Source organism: Nanorana parkeri, unplaced genomic scaffold (assembly GCF_000935625.1).
Source record: "Nanorana parkeri isolate BGI_ZX_2015 unplaced genomic scaffold, ASM93562v1 scaffold41, whole genome shotgun sequence".
NCBI lineage: Eukaryota > Metazoa > Chordata > Amphibia > Anura > Dicroglossidae > Nanorana > Nanorana parkeri.
The window spans coordinates 567,188-588,073 of NW_017306309.1; the positions used below are offsets into that span (position 1 = coordinate 567,188).

The 20,886-nt window shown below is 43.4% G+C and overlaps 1 long non-coding RNA gene across 1 annotated transcript in view; it reads left to right on the forward strand.

Moving 5' to 3' along the window:
* LOC108799510 overlaps window positions 1-19,263 on the forward strand; it is a 96,975-nt gene extending 77,712 nt beyond the window's left edge. Inside the window, exon 3 of the long non-coding RNA XR_001942032.1 lies at window positions 19,193-19,263. This is a non-coding gene — a long non-coding RNA (uncharacterized LOC108799510). The remainder of the gene's footprint in view (window positions 1-19,192) is intronic.
* Window positions 19,264-20,886: the final 1,623 nt, after the last annotated feature.

A 20,886-nucleotide genomic window follows, 5' to 3' on the forward strand; every position in this document is an offset into this window, starting at 1 on the left:
AGGTGAGCAGTATGCTTCAAGCACGAAGTTCTAGGGTGTTTGGGCATGAGAAACCCAATAGTGAACACCCTGCATCGTTCGGTCTCCGTTTAAATAGGCCGCGGCCGTGACGTCACGCGGCCGCGGCGCACTTCCGCGTTCCAGCGTGGAGTGCACAGTACGTTCCCGGATGGAGGAGGAACCTCTCTGCGGCGTCTCCCCCTGCTGTGTTCCACGCTGGAACGCACACGTGACGCGGCCCGGCAGGGAGGAACGTTACAGTACCCCCTCCCCAAGGGAACCCCACCAGGGTTCCTTGAGGATGAAGGTTTGGAGGGATACCTTCTATGGAACCTACGTTTCAGCAGGGGAGAGTGAACATCCCCGTCACTCTCCCACGAATCCTCAAGGGGTCCATACCCCTTCCAACGGATGAGGTACTGGAGGCAGCCCCTGCGCTTCCTGGAATCTAGAATTGAGCCCACCTCGTATTCGGTCTCACCCTGCACTTGTACAGGGGGAGAGGGCGGAGGCAGCCTGTTCGGGAATGGGTCAGGCCTGAACGGCTTCAGCAAGGAAACGTGGAAGCAGGGGTGTACCCGCAGCGTAGGAGGGAGTTCGAGTTTCATCGCATTCGGGTTGATCACCTTCACGATGGAGAATGGTCCGATGAATTGCCTTCCTAGTTTCCTGGATGGGGTGTCCACCTTCAGGTTTTTCGTGGACAACCAGTCGTTGTCTCCGACTGGCGGGTAGCTGGTTGGGATGGAATCCATAGTTGGAGAAAAAAGGAATAAGCCCTGTGGAAGAACTGGTGGCATTGTTAAAGGCGAATTCAGCTAGTGGAAGCAACTCAACCCAGTTGTCTTGAAGGTGGGACGTATAGCATCTCAGGTATTGTTCGAGGCATTGATTTACCCTTTCCGTTTGTCCGTTGGTCTGGGGATGGTAGGCCGTTGATAATCTATGGTCGATGTCCAGGGATGAGCAGAGTGTCCTCCAGAATTTCGATACAAACTGTGTTCCCCTGTCTGATATGATTCGAGTGGGCAATCCGTGTAACTTGACAACGTGCGTGAGGAAGCATTGTGCGGTCTCCTTCGAGGAGGGTAGTTTCTTTAATGCAACGAAGTGTGCCATCTTAGTGAGGAGGTCGACAGAAACCATTATTGTGTTATGACCCTGAGAAGCGGGTAATTCGACAATGAAATCGAGGGAGATGTACTCCCAAGGTCTGGTAGGGATTTCGAGTGGAATGAGTAGACGTAGGGTGGGCGTCTTTCACTCTTGCAAGAGATGCAGGTCTGGCAGGTATTTATGTAAGAGGTTACCATTTCCTTTATGCGAGGCCACCAGAAATGCCTACTGAGGAGGTCTAGTGTCTTAGTTATTCCCGGATGTCCCGCCAAAGGAGCATCATGTAGTAGTTGAATTAGAGGCATCTGCATTTTCGGGAGGTACATACAATTTGGTGTCTTTGAATAAGAACCCTTCCTCGTCCATGACGAGGCCCGGAGGAACGTGGTCGGGGTTTGTGGGTAAACTGTTTTTGATTTGCTGCTTGAAAGGTACGGTCACACAAAGGAACTTGGTAGGTATCCCGAACTTCGTTCTGCTCGTCTTTCCCGCAGTCTTCTATCCATGGTGATAGCTCTTTGCATCAGAGCGTCGAGTGTGGGGGGCAGATCCGCACGGGCGATCTCATCTTTTAACAATTCTGAGAGGCCTATACGGAACTGGTTTCGTAGACTGACATCCGTCCATTCAGTCTCTCTAGACCAGCGGGTGAATTCGGCCACGTAGTCTTCCACCGGTCTCCTGCCTTGTTTCAGACTTCTTATGGCGTTTTCTGCCGTCAACTGTTTGGTGGTGTCTTCGTAAAGGAGAGACATGCTACGCAGAAACTGTGGGAAGGAGTTTAGTAGGGTATCCTCCTTTTCGATATAAGTATCGGCCCATGCCCTGGGCTCCCCTCTGAGGTACGAAATTAATGTGAGGACCTTGACTCGGTCGTTCGCGTAGGTACGGGGCCGTAGCTCGAATAATAATTTGCGGTCATTGACGAACTCCCGGAATCTCCTCCGATCGCCAGAGAACAGGTCAGGGGGACTGACCTTAGGCTCTGGGGCCTCTCGGTTGGGAGCTGGGTTTGTTGGAACTCTATCACGTAAGCTTTGGTTTTGCTCACGGATTTCCTGCACGGTCTGTGTGAGGGCCTCCACTTTCTCAGCTAAGGCGAGAACGTGGGGAGTGAGCTCCGCTGGATCCATTTAACGTAGGGTTCACTATTCTGTCACAGCCCGCTTGTGGTTAGTAGGAGGTGAGTAGGATCTCAACTGCGGTAGCTAGGAAAACCTGGTATGGACTCTATACGGCGCTCAGTCACGAAAACCCAGGCGTCGCTCTCAATCATAGGCGGAGAGTTTGGGGTTCTTGCATCGTGAGCCGTAGTGGGATGTAAATAGAAATGGTAAGGGGATGGAGGTATCAGCCCGTAAGCCCCTGATGGGATCACGAGGTGCTTCTTTAGGTGGTGTTTCCTTAAGACCTGCTGAACTAATGCGGTGGTTGGCAAAACAGTTATAAGTGCCCACAAGTCCCAGTACTTATAGATATAGGTAGTCCATAGATACACACATGTACATATGCTCATATAAGGTAGGTAGGCAGTTCAGTCCTGTAAGCATACACTTAGTACAGATGTAAACTTCTAGGTAGTCCATACATGTGGAAGCCCTATAGGCTTTAAGTTACTTGCGCTTTTAGGTGTGGATCAGTGGTGACGGGAGTCACTTCTCTCAGCAGTAGGGTAGTCCTCAGTTTGGTCCAGGTGAGCAGTATGCTTCAAGCACGAGGTTCTAGGGTGTTTGGGCATGAGAAACCCAATAGTGAACACCCTGCATCGTTCGGTCTCCGTTTAAATAGGCCGCGGCCGTGATGTCACGCAGCTGCGGCGCACTGCCGCGTTCCAGCGTGGAGCGCACAGTACGTTCCCGGATGGAGGAGGAGCCCCTCTGCGGCGCCTCCCCCTGTTTCGTTCCACGCTGGAACGCACACGTGACGCGGCCCGGCAGGGAGGAACGTTACAGCTACTGAGTGATTTAACCGTACAATGCTATGGAAGGCAGGTGATACAGTAATTCCTTATCCTGGGCATTTTAAATATTTTTTTTATAGCATCTGGATATCATGCAGGTGACCTACCACAACCATGCTGTGGGTTATGTAGATCTTCTTTGTAGGGTACCCAAAAACAGAAGTTATTTGGAAAAATCTTCCCTGATGCGTTTAATGAGGAGAAAACTTTTTTGTGGGTGGCAATGCCTTATGGGGGATCAATATGTCCTAAAATGTGAAATGTCATTTTAATTATGAAACAGAAATTTAGCTGCAAACACTTTAAAATAGGCAAATATATATGAAGTATAAAGCCACCATGAGATGTAGTAGAGACTACTCCTATGTGCAGGCATTTCCCTTTATTGACAGTCACTGTTTTTCTTGGCACAAGAAGGCAACAGTGTGTATTCTAAACTAATATTTTAGAATAAGCCTGTTTAAAGTCACTAAATGAGGTTGGTACAGTGATTACAACCGAAAAGCATTTGAGGCATAAATGCACCAAAGTCAACCTTAAGTACCGTAATAAACCAGATATATAATAAAAATTATTTTGTGACAAGAGCTTTTTGTGCGGGAAAGTTATAAAGCCCACTTAAAGCATAAAGTTTTATATCAAGAGCCTAAATTAGGTTTCACTAAGAGATATTGCTTCTTTAAAAAGAAATGTTTGCTAAGACGCCCAAGTTACTTTGGCGAAATGTAGATTTATAGGACTGAAATACTTATTCTCAATAATTCTTAATTAAGTCTGACAGCTTTAGTGTTGAGACGAAAGGAAATGGCTGAGAAGACAGGCTGAAAACAAGGCCAATTCCTTGTAGTCCCATAGCTAGTCTTTATTTACAGGTTTTGCTGTATTTCTTGGGGATAGGGAAGCAGTAGCTGTTTTAATTATACATGATGTGCAGCATGGCTCATCATAACTAATAAATACAGATACTATGTGTATTGGCAGCATAGTTACTTTGCAAAGTTAATTATGCCTGGCCCATAAAATGCCAGATAACCTAACACAATACTTATATAATTGGCATTTATCAGCAGACTAGCATTTCTTGCATACATGTAGGGTAAGAATCTTTCCAGAATGTCATTGTTTGTTACAGTGTGGATTTTTTCCATTATTTAAATGAGTAAAAAGTCAACTACCTTGTGTTTACTTCTATAACCCATGTTATGATGATTTAATGACTTGATAGTGAAACTATTTTCTGCATCCTGCTAGTGATTATACAGTATAAACTTAAAACCGTTTTAATTTGCTGTCATTTTAAGTTAAAGGAGAATTATGAGGCGAGTGATTTTCACTCGGCCTCATAATCTGAGCCAACCTGTGGCAATTAAACTGTCACAGGTCGGCTCAGTAGATCGGGAAGTGAGCGAACACATACTGTCGCTTGCTCACTTCTCGATCTATCCCTGCAGAGAGCCGTGACTGTCACGGCTCCGTGCAGGGATTCCCCCCCTCCCCTGTCCGATCCTCCAGCGCTGACTGGCGGAACGGCCTGGGGAGGGGGACTCACGGATTTCCTGCACGGTCTGTGTGAGGGCCTCCACTTTCTCAGCTAAGGCGAGAACGTGGGGAGTGAGCTCCGCTGGATCCATTTAACGTAGGGTTCACTATTCTGTCACAGCCCGCTTGTGGTTAGTAGGAGGTGAGTAGGATCTCAACTGCGGTAGCTAGGAAAACCTGGTATGGACTCTATACGGCGCTCAGTCACGAAAACCCAGGCGTCGCTCTCAATCATAGGCGGAGAGTTTGGGGTTCTTGCATCGTGAGCCGTAGTGGGATGTAAATAGAAATGGTAAGGGGATGGAGGTATCAGCCCGTAAGCCCCTGATGGGATCACGAGGTGCTTCTTTAGGTGGTGTTTCCTTAAGACCTGCTGAACTAATGCGGTGGTTGGCAAAACAGTTATAAGTGCCCACAAGTCCCAGTACTTATAGATATAGGTAGTCCATAGATACACACATGTACATATGCTCATATAAGGTAGGTAGGCAGTTCAGTCCTGTAAGCATACACTTAGTACAGATGTAAACTTCTAGGTAGTCCATACATGTGGAAGCCCTATAGGCTTTAAGTTACTTGCGCTTTTAGGTGTGGATCAGTGGTGACGGGAGTCACTTCTCTCAGCAGTAGGGTAGTCCTCAGTTTGGTCCAGGTGAGCAGTATGCTTCAAGCACGAGGTTCTAGGGTGTTTGGGCATGAGAAACCCAATAGTGAACACCCTGCATCGTTCGGTCTCCGTTTAAATAGGCCGCGGCCGTGATGTCACGCAGCTGCGGCGCACTGCCGCGTTCCAGCGTGGAGCGCACAGTACGTTCCCGGATGGAGGAGGAGCCCCTCTGCGGCGCCTCCCCCTGTTTCGTTCCACGCTGGAACGCACACGTGACGCGGCCCGGCAGGGAGGAACGTTACAGCTACTGAGTGATTTAACCGTACAATGCTATGGAAGGCAGGTGATACAGTAATTCCTTATCCTGGGCATTTTAAATATTTTTTTTATAGCATCTGGATATCATGCAGGTGACCTACCACAACCATGCTGTGGGTTATGTAGATCTTCTTTGTAGGGTACCCAAAAACAGAAGTTATTTGGAAAAATCTTCCCTGATGCGTTTAATGAGGAGAAAACTTTTTTGTGGGTGGCAATGCCTTATGGGGGATCAATATGTCCTAAAATGTGAAATGTCATTTTAATTATGAAACAGAAATTTAGCTGCAAACACTTTAAAATAGGCAAATATATATGAAGTATAAAGCCACCATGAGATGTAGTAGAGACTACTCCTATGTGCAGGCATTTCCCTTTATTGACAGTCACTGTTTTTCTTGGCACAAGAAGGCAACAGTGTGTATTCTAAACTAATATTTTAGAATAAGCCTGTTTAAAGTCACTAAATGAGGTTGGTACAGTGATTACAACCGAAAAGCATTTGAGGCATAAATGCACCAAAGTCAACCTTAAGTACCGTAATAAACCAGATATATAATAAAAATTATTTTGTGACAAGAGCTTTTTGTGCGGGAAAGTTATAAAGCCCACTTAAAGCATAAAGTTTTATATCAAGAGCCTAAATTAGGTTTCACTAAGAGATATTGCTTCTTTAAAAAGAAATGTTTGCTAAGACGCCCAAGTTACTTTGGCGAAATGTAGATTTATAGGACTGAAATACTTATTCTCAATAATTCTTAATTAAGTCTGACAGCTTTAGTGTTGAGACGAAAGGAAATGGCTGAGAAGACAGGCTGAAAACAAGGCCAATTCCTTGTAGTCCCATAGCTAGTCTTTATTTACAGGTTTTGCTGTATTTCTTGGGGATAGGGAAGCAGTAGCTGTTTTAATTATACATGATGTGCAGCATGGCTCATCATAACTAATAAATACAGATACTATGTGTATTGGCAGCATAGTTACTTTGCAAAGTTAATTATGCCTGGCCCATAAAATGCCAGATAACCTAACACAATACTTATATAATTGGCATTTATCAGCAGACTAGCATTTCTTGCATACATGTAGGGTAAGAATCTTTCCAGAATGTCATTGTTTGTTACAGTGTGGATTTTTTCCATTATTTAAATGAGTAAAAAGTCAACTACCTTGTGTTTACTTCTATAACCCATGTTATGATGATTTAATGACTTGATAGTGAAACTATTTTCTGCATCCTGCTAGTGATTATACAGTATAAACTTAAAACCGTTTTAATTTGCTGTCATTTTAAGTTAAAGGAGAATTATGAGGCGAGTGATTTTCACTCGGCCTCATAATCTGAGCCAACCTGTGGCAATTAAACTGTCACAGGTCGGCTCAGTAGATCGGGAAGTGAGCGAACACATACTGTCGCTTGCTCACTTCTCGATCTATCCCTGCAGAGAGCCGTGACTGTCACGGCTCCGTGCAGGGATTCCCCCCCTCCCCTGTCCGATCCTCCAGCGCTGACTGGCGGAACGGCCTGGGGAGGGGGCGGGCACAGCTGGCTCTGCCTCTGGATAGGCAGAGCCAGCTGTCTGTCCTGCAGATGGGTGGATCTCGACAGCATTGTCGGGATCCGTTCTGGCTGCGGTATACTGAGCTTTGGGTCACGGGAAAACACTAGTTTGTGGTCTCCCATGACCTTTAGGAGAACTATGGGGAAAAGCACTGATCCAATAGTTCTCCTTTAAGCCTATGCATAAGGCCTCTTTCACACGTCTGTTAAAACCACCAGGCATTAGAAGCATTTTTAACACCTCTCTGCCGCTTATTAACGCTCATGTGGGATAATGCAATAACACCCGCCCAGTGCAGTTCACACATGGGCGTTAGCGTTTTGTTGCTGCATGTAAAAAAAAAAAGAATGCTTGTTGCATTTTGGAGGCATTGCCGCTGGACAAATGGCTTCATTGAAGTATATTGTAACGCCCCTTAAACACTTGGCCAATGCTCCTATAGCATTTTTTGGGCATTTAAGAAGCGTTGCACAGTTCTTGTAGTAGAGGCATAGGAGATTTTGCAATCCCAGAAACCACTTGGGAATCAGAGAGTGGGTGGACAGAGCAGGTGCAGATGCCTCTTCCTGTCTGCACACAGCAAGCGTTTTGCCAGCAAGAGGACAGTTTCTAGCCAGGTACTTGCAACCTGTGAACAATAGTAAACAATAACCTGCAAAATGAGGTTGAATTTTTGTTTTTATTAGGATGATGTGCCACTTCGAAATGCTAAGTGTTGACAGCAAGGGTTTGATATATTAAAGCAAATAGGCTGATCACTCTGCAAAGGAAATTTTCCCTTAGCTTGGTAAATGAGGTGAAGGCCTGCTGACTTTTATCAGCTAATTATGTGCAAGGAAAAATACTTTTTTATTTCACTGCACGTGGTTGGGTATTGTTTGCAAACTGAATTTTTACCACTTTCACTAAACTAAGGGAAAATTTCCTTAAGGTTCCCACACACCTTACGATAATCGTGGAAAATCCCGCGATCGTACGATTATGGTAAGGTGTGTGGAAGCCGTGCGACCTCTACTACTGTAAGGTCGCATGACTTTAAACTTACGAACATGTTTGAAAACCCGCCGAGCATCGTACGATGTTGGGCGGGTGTGTAGCATGTTCGTAAGATAAAAGCCGGACGGTCCGGTGTATGCAAGCGCACACTGCCCGTTCGGCATTGCGGTCATCGGAAACCCGTCCCTCAGGGGGCGTGGCTTGCGGTCATCGCAAGTACGATCTGCCTATGCAAGATAGGTAGATCTTACGTTTTTTTAAGTACCTTACAACCATCGCAAGACAAAAGTCTTGCAATGGTTGTAATGTGTGTGCCCAGCCTTACAATGTGAACAGCCTATTTGCTCTTGCTACCTCAACCCCCTAAAGTCTTCAGGTCTTAAATTAGAATCTATTATTCAATAAAGACCACCTAAGTGGACAAATATCACAATTTATGTTCTGTGTGTAATTTACAAAATAAACATGATGCAATTCGCTCAGGCATTGCATGAAAAGTAACCTACTACTAGTTTAGTCAAGCCAAGTAAAAGCATAATTAGGGCTAGCTGTAAACACATCCTGGCTTCATTTAAGCTAGTCTCCCTCTGTTTTTTTTTACCCTTGCTCTTGGAGTCTTTTTGAAAGTGCAAAAACCCAATGTTTTTACTTGAGGAAAAGTTGACATATGTGATTTTAGGATGTTCTTTCATTTGCTTTGATAAAGTATTGGGATTTTTGTAATATGACCTTTGATTTATATAGTTGTGAGTAACAACTTAAAGTAGACCTTTACCCAGATCTTTAAAATAACAAAAAACACACCTCTATTAATGTTTAGTAATGACAATCTACAAACACATACTTCTAGATAATTGCGGACATTGTATTCTTTGCATACCTTATTTCTCTTTTCTTCCCCAGTCTTCTGACAGTGGCCATGTTTGCTAATGGCAGATTCCTAGCTCTCCTTATACTTCCTGATTTCTGGCACATGTTACTAGACATGTGACTATGACATGTGACCATGCACATCATCTCAGGGGAGGAAAATGCCTTTTCCTGAGATGTCATGAGATTTCCTAGCAATGCTCTGCTGATGACAAGGCAATCCTAGTGTGCGTTTCTTTGGAAAACTGAAGTTATTTTGCCCTTTGAAAGCAGGAAGTGAATGCTCTGCAAGTGTAAGTATTTCAAAATCACAGGATTTTACAGCTGACATGCCTATGTTTATTAATAATCATCATACATAGAGGGATGCATTGGTAGAATCTGATTTTTGAGTGTAAAGGTCCGCTTTAAAACAAGGATTTTGTTTTTTAGTTTTTGTTCTAATAGAGATGGTGTGTCACTACCTGAAACCTGCTTATATGCCTACCCATATTTCTGAAATGAAATAGTTTTTCAAAGAAGAGTAAGCTAATGATCATCCAAAGCAACCAGAGACTGATGATGATTTCTAGAAAGTATTTGGCTGTAGTCATATTAACTAAAAATAGCAAAATCAACTGTCATGAGATAAACATGTTTGGTGCCATTTCTGACCTCTCCTAAAATGTGAGTTGCCTGGCTGTCAGACTTACTAAATGCACACAAGAAGACCCTCCTGCACCTTGCCTGCTGCAGCAACTTCACGCAAGATTTGGGATACTCGGTGTTCCCAGAATCTCACTGCCACGACTGCGACATCACCCTTTTGTGTGTGAAAGCTAGGTGTAAGGTAAGTATACAGGCAGTCCCCAGGTTACGGACGTCCGACTTACGGACACTCCGTACTTACGAACCAGGGTCCACAGTTCTAAATGTACCGGCAGCCACCGTTACATTAAGGAGGACTGTGGCTGCAGCGGCCTGTGTCCCTTCAAATCCCTGCTGCTCTCCCATAAAATAAAAAAGTTTTAAAAAATTAAATTAAAAAGACAAGAAAATGTAAAAAAAGTTAAATAAATAAAAATTAAAAATGCAAACAAATTTAAAAAAAATAAAGTTTATAAAATAAAATAAAAAATAGGAAAAAACTTTTTTTGGTGTGTCATTTTAAAGAAATTTTTTTTTTAATTCTATTATAATCTTCTGAACAACAGGAATAGACAGCAAAACAAACGTGACCCTTCCCTATGCTATCCAAAACTAAAAAAAAAAGTTGGGCTGGAGTTACACTTACAAAAATGTACCTGTTCTGACTTACATACAAATTCAACTTAAGTACAAACCTAAAGTCCCTATCATGTATGTAACCCGGGGACTGCCTGTATTTTTTAAACTTTTCTTCACAGATGCTTTTTTTTTTCTAAAAGCATTGTTTTTACATAGATGAGTGGCCCACTGTTTAATAAGTGCATTTGGTGCAAGGTCATCTTTAAGTCGCTGTTTTACATGCCATCAGTTGGCATATAGAAAACTATATGTTTTCAAATATTAGATCTTCACATCAAACCGTATAGATCAACTTTGCCTACATCCTTACTTTTCCAATAGCTTTACTATGTGACCTGCCAAGCACTGCACAACCTCTGCCCAAAATCTTCATAATTCTTTGAAGTGACACCCTACATCTACACACCAGCTTCTATTCACTTTATTGAAAGGCATATTCACTGTCTCTCTGGCTGTAGGGGACCTTTCCGTTAAAGAAAATGGAGGCTGCAGTGCATTGCCAGGCAGCCTGCACAATAAAAATCTTAGAGGAAAAAGGTTGTAGGTAAGTATTATTTGTACTGAAAGCCCTAGAGGACAGAAGTAGAAAGTACCAAATAGTGCACTTGCTCTTTAAAAAGAAACTGGAAGAATGCAGCTATGAAATTCTGCATATTGATATCCTACTACAGCACACATGGATAAAAAGCATGTTCCATTTTAACCTGAATTTTAATGAAATTTCTTTTTGCAAAGGAAGAAAACAAACAGGATATGAGAACACTTTGTCCTTTTTATTGGTTTTATTTTCTCTCTTTTCTTATTTATAAAAATATCCGTACTTTTATTGCCAAAATGTTTTTAGTAAATGTGAAGTAAACAAGTAGGTTTACTTTAGGTCAGATTTTATATGCACACACAACACAAATGAGTGATAAGTTAAGGAAATATAATCAGTGGAAATGAGAATCACGTGTATAATCTATTTTTTGTCTAATGTGTTTTAAAATTAAAACCCTGTGATGAAAGTAGTTAGAAACATATTTGTTTAATTATTTCTCATTTGCAGTATTCCATCTATTACAATGCTGGCAAAAATTATTGCTAGTTAAGTCTTCGGTTCCCATTCTTCAAAAGCTTTACAATCAGATGTTTAATTTTCTTCCTGGTGAAAATTGCTAATCAGCTGCTAATCATTTGAAATACCAGCGCATTAATTTAATTACATAACCATTTATCTTTCACTACAAGAAACAATAAATATTTATCTTGCAAGTTGAAGTTATTCTTTGTTGAAGTGTTTTTTTATTATAGAAGTGCAAATTGTTTAATTCAAAATCAATGCATGTCACAGCCATTCAATTTGACAGATAAAAATGTTGAAAATGTATCCTAACATGTTCATAACTGTTAGAACAGCTTGTTATACGCAGAGACATCTGCCTACTGCCTATAGCTGTTTGTCACGTTGAAAGTGGCATTAAGGATTATCATAAAGAGAAATTAAAAAAAGATGACCCCCCTTAAAAAAACGTACAAACTCCCCATGCCCTCTTGTTTTAAAGTTGAAGTAGGTTTACTGCCATTAGTAGTTTTTTTTTAGAAATGTAGAAATGCTATGTACATACAGTCCAGTAGGCACCCTTATTGGACCTTATGTATGTGGACTCTAAAATATTGGTTCTCTGCCCCCCTTTTATTTTTACATTTTGTGTAGTGCTACCATATGGGAGCTAGTGTGCCCAGGGATAATTCCACTGAGCATTTGAAAATTTGTATCCAGCATAGGGCTGCAGCTAACAATTATTTTCAAAATCGATTAGTTAGCCGATTATTAATTTTGATTAATCGGATTTTTAAAAAAAGGCTCCAGTGATGGACTACTAGTTTGTATGGAGATTGTAGTCCATCACGGGAGCAAGCTTGGAGCGGTGGAAGTAAAAAAAAAAGGGGGGGGGCAATATAGTACATTATACAGCACCGCAATGCAGAATACCAGCAGCTATAGAGGAATACAGCAAATCGCAGCAATAGTACCAGTATTATACCAGGCCTCAAAATTTCCACTCGCCCCCTCGCAATTGGCGAATGAAAATTGCGGGGGGGCGATAGCAATGTCAGCGATGGGGTGCGCCGCCGGCGGGACCAGGGATGGGACACTACCGCTGCGGCGATCGCTTCCTTCTGTTCTCTCTTCTCGGCTGCTGCAGCTACAGAGTGGCTGAGAAGAGGGAACAGAAGCGAACGATCACCGTGGCAGTAGTGTCCCATGCAGAGCAGACACTAGCTCTCTGCGATCCCTCTCTCTCCTCCCGACCGCTGCAGCTTCAGCTACACGGAGCGGGCACTCAGAGAGGCGGCTCTGATCACACCTGTTATCACTCCCTCTCTCTACTCCCAGCCGCTCTGAAGCTGCAGGTGCCAGGAGCAGAGAGAGGGAAGGCTGACAGGTGTGATCAGAGCCGCCTCGCTGAGTGCCCACTTCGTGGAGCTGAAGCTGCAGCGGTCTGGAGGAGGGAGAGGGATTGCTCAATCGTTGTGATCAGAGTAGTATTAAAGAGCACCTGCTCCCAGTCAACATCTTTTGTACATTATTAATCTGAGTTGCCCCTCTCAGTATGCCCCTCGCTTGTGGCCATATTGAGTGGGTCACTCATATTAATAACGTGCTGGATTAGTCTGACCCAGGGGCGGACTAGGCCCGGGGGCAGGGTGGAAATTGCCCCCCGTGCCTCTCTGATACCTTTGCAAACGCCCCTGCCAGCGCAAGTGCTTAATCTCTCCCCTCTGGGCCGCTGCAGCAGCAGAGCGGCTGAGAGGGGAGAGATTAAATGCTTACGGCGGCGGGGGGGGACGTTTGCAAAGGTATCAGAGAGGCTTGGGGGGCAATTGCCATCCTGCCCCCGGGCCCAGTCCACCCCTGTGTCAGACTAATCCAGCACGTTATTAATCTTAGTGTCCCACTCAATATGGCCGCAAGCGTGGGGTCATACTGAGTGGGGAAACTCAGATTAATAACGTCCGAAAGATGTGGACTCTTTAAGACTGCTCTGACTTTAAGACTGCGGCGGCGTGGAGAAGAGAACAAGAAGCTTGACTGCCATCGTCTGTGCACGCTTCGATTGGGCTCCTTGGCGGCCACAGCAGTTTCCTCCGCCCACCTCAGCTGCCATTGGTGGGAGAGGAAGATTGCCGAACTGCAGTTGGCCTGCTTCTTCTGCGCAGGAGAGAGCCGGCTGGGCGTGTAGGAAACCTCGCTGCTCCCCCACCATCACCAGGAGAAGAAGAGGTCAAAGCAACTGTAAGTCCCTGTACTTTTTTGTGTGACCTCTGTACTGTGCGTCACACCCTGACCTCTGTACTGTGCGTCATGGCTGACCTCTGCACTGCGCGTCACATTGCTGACCTCTGCACTGCATTGCTGACCTCTGCACTGTTGTTCCTCTATAGCTGCTGGTATTCTGCAGTGTACCGCTGTATAATACATTGGTATTCTGCATTGTATTGTATTCTGCATGGTACTCTGTATTGTATAATACAGCGGCACAATGCAGCATACCATATAAGCTTTAAAAAAACAGGAAACATTAAAAAGCTCCCGGCCGATCTTGAGTCACTTACTTTGAATGACGGTGGGCCCTTGGTTGTCGGCGGGCAGTGGCGAGTCGGGAAGCTCACCGGGAGGAGAGGGGCAGAAGCATGACCTCAGCATGTGCGGTGGGCGTGGCATAAGCAGCATCGCGTGTGCGCCGGGCGTGGCGTGAGCGGCTTAACCGATGTGGGCGTGGTGTGAGCGACGGGCATGCAGCTGCGAGTGTGAAATTTGAATTTTAGCCGACGAATTGACGATGGAAAACGTTGACAACGTTTTCCATCGTCGATTTTAATCGTCTTAATCGAATAATTGTTGCAGCTCTAATCCAGCACCTTATTTTCAATTTAGTTCAGTAGAAATTCTGACCCTGTGCAGAAATAGAAGTAGAAGCCCTTTCTTGATTAGAAGAGCAAGGGCTATATTTTAAAAGACCCTATGTTTAAACTTGTTTCTGTATTCTTGGTCAGTCTGTAGTAGGAATGGTCTTGTGACAGCACTATTGCTTGATGTCAATGGGACGAATGCTGAACTCCAATTTCCAATACCAGCAAAGAGTTTCAACTTTATAGTGCAATTGGAATCCCTCCACCCCTTCCCACTGACAGGTTCTCAGCTTTTAGTTACAGTCGCGTTAAAGAGACTGTCCATTTCCGGCATACCTGTAACATACATGGGGCCTGGGTTGTTGTGTACTAACACAGATCCATCATCATGCTCCCTTTTGCCGAGGAGGTGGTATAAATTCTAGCCACTTACATGCACACGAGGCTGACATGGGAGAGTTGGCAGCATTATTTTCTGATGTGTAGAGTTAGGTAGATTTTGCTCCATTGCTAGTGGTTTTGCTCCCTACAGCTGCACAAAGCCAAATCTTCCAGTCAAGTTGTTTTGTTCACTAGTGGATGGGACTTTGCAGATTTGCTAAAGAACAAAGAGGGGCATCAACACAAATTATCCTTTGCAGGAGTACATTATACATTAGAGTCTGTGTTGCACACATTAGTGGGAACCTAGTTATTTTTAGCAATATGTTTTATTTTAAATCCAGATGTGGAGAGGATTTACAAAAAATACTGTGCATTTGTTTGTTTTCCTGAGTACAAGTAACACTGTGGTTTTACTCCATGTAGCCTATTGCAGTTTGGACAAAACATTAAAGAAGAACTCTGAGGTGAGTTAAAATCACTCATCCTCATAGTTGGAGCTGACTTGCGACAATGAAACTGTTGCACGTCGGCTCTAACACATACCGTCGCTCGTTCACTTCTCGAACATCTCCCTGTCAGTCACGGCTCCCTGCAGGGATTTCCCCCTCCCCTGTCCGATCCTCTAGCGCGGACTGTAAGAATGGATGGGGCAAGGGGGCGGGAACAGCTGGCTCTGCCTCTAGATAGGCAGAGCCAGCTGTCACTCACGCAGTTGGGGGTATCTCAACAGTAATGTCGGGATCCCTCCCGGCTGCGGCGGTCTCGGTATACCGCGAGCTGTAGCTCGCGATATACTGAGCTTTGGGTCATGGGAGGACGCTAGCATATGTCCTCCCGTGACCCTAAAGAGAACCATGGGGAAAAACATTTACCTCTTTTTTAAATTTGAAGTCCTTGGTAGCGTAGCTTCTAATAATAAAACTCGCCGCCCAGTTTGCTATTTGTACCTGTTTTTTGGGGCTGTCCCCTGCAGACTCACAGATCCAGCTATATGTCACCACTCCTTATCAAGGTTGAATGACACCCAGCCTCTTTCAACCCACTTCCTGTGAGCCCAGGGTATCATTACATGGTATCACCCTCTGCAGCATTTAGGATCTGCCCATCACCGAAGAGAAGATGGCAAAGAGGACCCGCTTCATCATCGAAGCCCTTCAAAGACATCTGGATAAAAGGTAAGTATGCAGTATTTTTTAGAGGCTGCAGTATAACTGAGTGAAGGTTGAAGGGATGGAGAGGGAAAGGCAAAGGGTGGCAAAGATTCTAAGCCTAGAGTTAAGCTTTGTTATAATTTGAAAGTTGAGTTCCAACTGATACTATATTGCTGTTGTTACTGCAGTCCACTCAGCATGCACCTTAATAAAACAACAACATTAATTAATGAACCAACAATACAGATTTGTTGTCAGTATCTGCAACATAACAGTATGATCAGTAGAGTGTTTTTACTACTAGGCCCAACAGAGTTGGTGTTCTGTTCCACCCGCACACATTTAGAAATATTTTACTGTTAGGGGGAAGCTGAATTACAGAGAAGGTATAGCTAGAAAACTGTTTACTATGGCAAACACCAAGAGTGTGGATTCAACAGAGTGTGGGAAAAATCTAGAAGAAAATTCTTAGGGCTTGTACACACTAGCCCGCACACTTGCATTTTAGGCTGTGGGCTTGTGTGGTGTGACAGGTCTGGTGGGTGAGCAGTGTGATGCACTGTCTTAGCACATTAATTTGTTAGCATTGCACCGCACATCGGGTACATGAGTAACAGTTGTTTTCTATGTACCCCAGTGGTAACGGGCGTTGTTCATTTGCTGCAAAACACCAGTCACCATTATGTAGCGATTCAAGTTACTTCCATGTCCAACTACAGAGCCAATAAAATGTATATAACTAAATAAGTGAATTAGTATAGTATAATCTAAATCTAATAATATACATTGTTATATATAACTAGGAAAAATCTCATAGAAAATAAATTTGGTTTAAATGAGAAAAAAAACAAAGTAAAGAACTTCAATGCATTGATTAATCATCCCAAATTACATTAGAACAACAGATAAATATATTTATATGTTTGGGCATTATCGAATGAACGTATTGCTTTGAACATATTTTTCTTTGATAAAATATCTTGTAAATCTCTTGCAGAAAACTATTTTGCAGTGATTTGTTATATAGAGAAGCTGGCGCTTTCCTCCTGCTTAAAACACTATAAAACCAATTAATTCTTCGTAATATAATGAAAATGCAGAACATGTAATGTTTATTAACTTACCTCTTACATCATTATTCTTTTCTTTGATATTTATCAAACAAAGTACAGCACACCCTGAAACCACAGTGTCGCTTGTACTCGGAGAACACCCTATAAAAGAACAGGCTCCATACTTACCTTTCCAGCAACACCTTACTTCTCCCTGGCTGTAGCAGGTATTAACCTGTCAGGTGGGTCTGTTATTGCCACACACTGTGGTTTCTCTAGTGAAGTTACAAGTTGGGGGAAGGAACCACATTGAGTGGTGGGAGAGCAGGTATTCTGAATACCTAAAAGCGTGGAAAAGATGCACTGGCTGGGGTGAAGCGAAGCAGCAGTGTTTCACCACACAGGCCACCAGAAAGAGAAGTATAGTGCCTGCTCTTTTACAGGATGAGTACAAGAACCCTCCAGTGACAGGGTAACCTAACAGCAGGAAGAGAAACTGCATAAATCACATGACAGCTTTACTATCATTGACAAAGGGAGAAGAGGGCTTTGCAACAGTAACCAACAGCATTATAACTTAATATACTGTCTATATTATTTCTAAAATGGGTGAGTAGCAGCTGGTCAGGCACTGTAGAAGCTTACTGACTAGAAACAATTTTCAATAAACACATTGGATCAAATCATGACATACGTTGAAATGTCCAGCACCACAATGCAAAAAATAATAAAGCTAGCAAACTGAATAGCTTTTAAATGGTTATATTTTTGCAAAGTGAAAAAAAATGTAAGCACTGCATAATCAGTATGTATAATTGACCATCCCAGCCATCCCAGAGACATTAAGACCACATACAAGGCAACTGCAGTAAGCTGTACTTTCATCGCATGGTATATGGCCATTGGGAGGCTAGGAGTTCAAACAGAAAACATAGCAATACATAACAGAAGACAGAGGCAATGCCAAAACATGGAATCACAGTGTAGCTGGGAGTGGAGTCTGAGGTTAACATTTCAGAGCAAGTTGCCAAGAGCAAGTTGCAACCTTTGCCAAGTTGACTCCTAGCTCCTTTTTTCCCACCACCTGGAGGTGCTTACATCTTTTGAGACTTTGGAAAATATGACTGTAGCACCCCACAACCCCCAGAAGCATATGAAGAACCTCAGAGGCAGGGTGAGCTGATATTTCAGGGGTAAGTTGCTAACTGGCCGTGGGATGTGAATGGGGTGCCAGTCACTTTAAGCCACATGCATATGCAGACTTCATACTCTAGCATTCTACTTACAGTCCTCCAGAGGTATGAGGACCTTTAGGCCAGACAGGCATCTTGTGATTCTGGAGCACTTGACTGTAAAGCATACATAGTAGAAACTGCCAGGGTGAGATACCAGACTCCCTGCAAGGTCCAGGACAAATTCCAGTATCTCAGGCACCTCGTTCCTGGTGTCCCTTCCCAGAATAAGCTCCACTCCTTTTGGAAAATTACCTCCAGCAAGGCAGTGCAAGCTCAGGCCCCAAACCAGGCACATGTGGCCTTCGGAGGCAGCAGGTCTAGGAGGTCAGGATCAGTATCAAAACCCTTCCCCGGGCAGGAGCCTGAGAGGAAGAGACACTTGCAAGGTCAGCCCCAAATATTTATGCCCTCCCCCAGCATACAACAATGGCAATAAACCTCCTAGTGGTTTGCTAGGAAGACGCAAATAATCATAACCTGCATTAGTGCACGTTCTTGCTCTATTACCTGGGTCACACTCTAGCAGAAGGCAGAAGCAAATTATAACACTGGACCTAGGAGAAACCACTTTGAGCACAAAACTATAATCAGCTTAGGTTGGCTACAGTCCGGAATAACTAAATTGAAAGAGTCACTGCTTAGGGCAAGGTGGCTACATAACCAAATACAAGCTATTCAGGTAAGCTAGCTTTATTTTTTACTTTATGGCACACAGTCTGGTAGGTCTGCCTAAATGTCAGGAATCCTTTGGAAGATAAACCACTATGATACATATTTTTCATTTGTGTATTTACCTATTTATCTGGGGTTTAGCTTTAAATAATGTTTTTTTTTTTATCTGTCCTGTAGAATGCCTTCTTTTTAATGAACAAAAAATGTACATCATAGGTTCAGGAACAGTTTTGAAAATAAATAGTTATTTTCTGCATTGTCACATTCCTACGTGTATAGATTTAAAAAAAATATATTTTTCCTTGACCTGAGGCCAGTTCATTTGCAGTGTGTGGATTGCATTTCCAATCAAATTTTCCTAATTAGGTGGTGGAAATACTACATATCATTCTGAACAGCTGGCATCAGTATGTCTATGGTAGATCATAGATGGCAGCTCCTCATTTTTTTTTTTTTTTTACAGTAGACCAAATTTGTATAGTTTAAGTTACTATAAACCAAGACATGTTTATGATTTAGGGGTATTTTCATAGATTTTTCTTTATATGATTTTTCCCTTTCTTGCAGAACATTTAAACTGTGGACTTATCATTCTTAATCAACCTCTGAACAACACTCTGTTACATCAACTCTGGAGTAAAGGTACTTAATGCACTGTTTTCTAATTCAAGCAATATCTTTGCTGTGTGTGTGGCCACCTAATTTCATAATATGCACTTGTTTGCTACTTAAACTCTTAAACTGAATTGCTTTAAAATGATTGCATTATTATACAGCATATCTGACTAATATTAAGAGAGTGTATCAAATAAAGGAAAACGAATCAGGCAATATATTATCTTGAGGCGTCAGTTCAATTTTGTTGAGAAACATAATCCTGTCTATGTCAGTAATAAAATAGATTACTAGGTCAGCTTCTAAAATATATAGGTTTACTATGTAGCGCTCACCCCCGAAGGAGCCGATGAATATGAACTAGAATTCTCCTACCTGTTTGTCAGCCACTGGCCCCTTGCTCAGATCTAGCCACACCGACACTTCGGAACAGAACAGGCTCAAGTCATAGGGTCTTTTCAGTATTTATTTGCAGGATCAAACAGGAGAGAGGGCTTGGGATTTGTAGGATATACCCGGGTATTAACTCAGAGGGCTCTGTATTCTCCCATGGCAATGGCTAGAATTATTAGCACGATGGTCCTTTAAGAGCGACCAGCTATGGAAATAGTACAGCGGACAGCCAGGATAATCCAGAACCTTGAGAGAGAGAGAGCTATCTTTGGACTCATAAAGCAACCACTGGCTTCTTCTCTAGCGAGCACCTGGGAATAGGGTGAGGGATCTCTTACAGGGTTCCGGACGGTAGCTCTCACCAGCACCTTTGCGACACTCCTCGATAAGAAGATTCACCCTCCAGCCCAGCTTCCATCAGGTTTTCTTTCAGCTGCATCTGAAGTCTCTGGGCCCTCAGCATCTGCCACTTGCTGAGGTGCATACCAGATATCCAGTAGTATCTTCTGCTTCTAGGCCCCCAACACCTGCCATTTGTTGAGGCCCGAGCAAAGCATGTGTAGTATCCTAGGCCCCCAGCACCTGCCAGGTGCTGAGGTCCAGGCCAGTCACTTGCATCACACAGGCCTCCTCCTTTGGAGGGCCCCTGCCTGGAGAGAGAGTTCTGCCCAGTGTCCCCAAACTTTTTATCACCTGCCCTCAGCCATACCTCTGAGTCATCCTACTCAGGGATTGGTCAGGGTCTGGTACACAGTCACAGTCTGAGGATGGATCCTCCCTCACTGTATGCTGAGTCCCCAAACCAGCAACAGGAGGAGCAATCAATCCAGCAAACTCAGGGACACCTGTAGAATGCAGAACTCACAATAAACAGCATCTAGACTGATTACAGTCCAGATATACACTAAATTTGATAGCGACATTCTACAGGACGGTACAACTATAAATGCTATAAGTAGTATTTGAATAAGAGAATTCTGAGAAAACCTAATGGCGGAAGATACCCTTAAAAAAAACAGTAAAGTAGGTAAAGACCCCTCAAAAAAGGGTAATGCCAATGGCCACCAATTTCTCGGAATAACTCATGGCTATGTAAGATAAAAATGTATTTTATTGTATTCAAAAAACAATTCACACACAATTACAGTAATACATATTCATGAGTGATTCCGGGAAATTGTTGGACATTGGCATTACCCTTTTTTTGAGGGGTCTTTACCTAGTCTGTCAGTAATGCACATCGCAAGGATGTT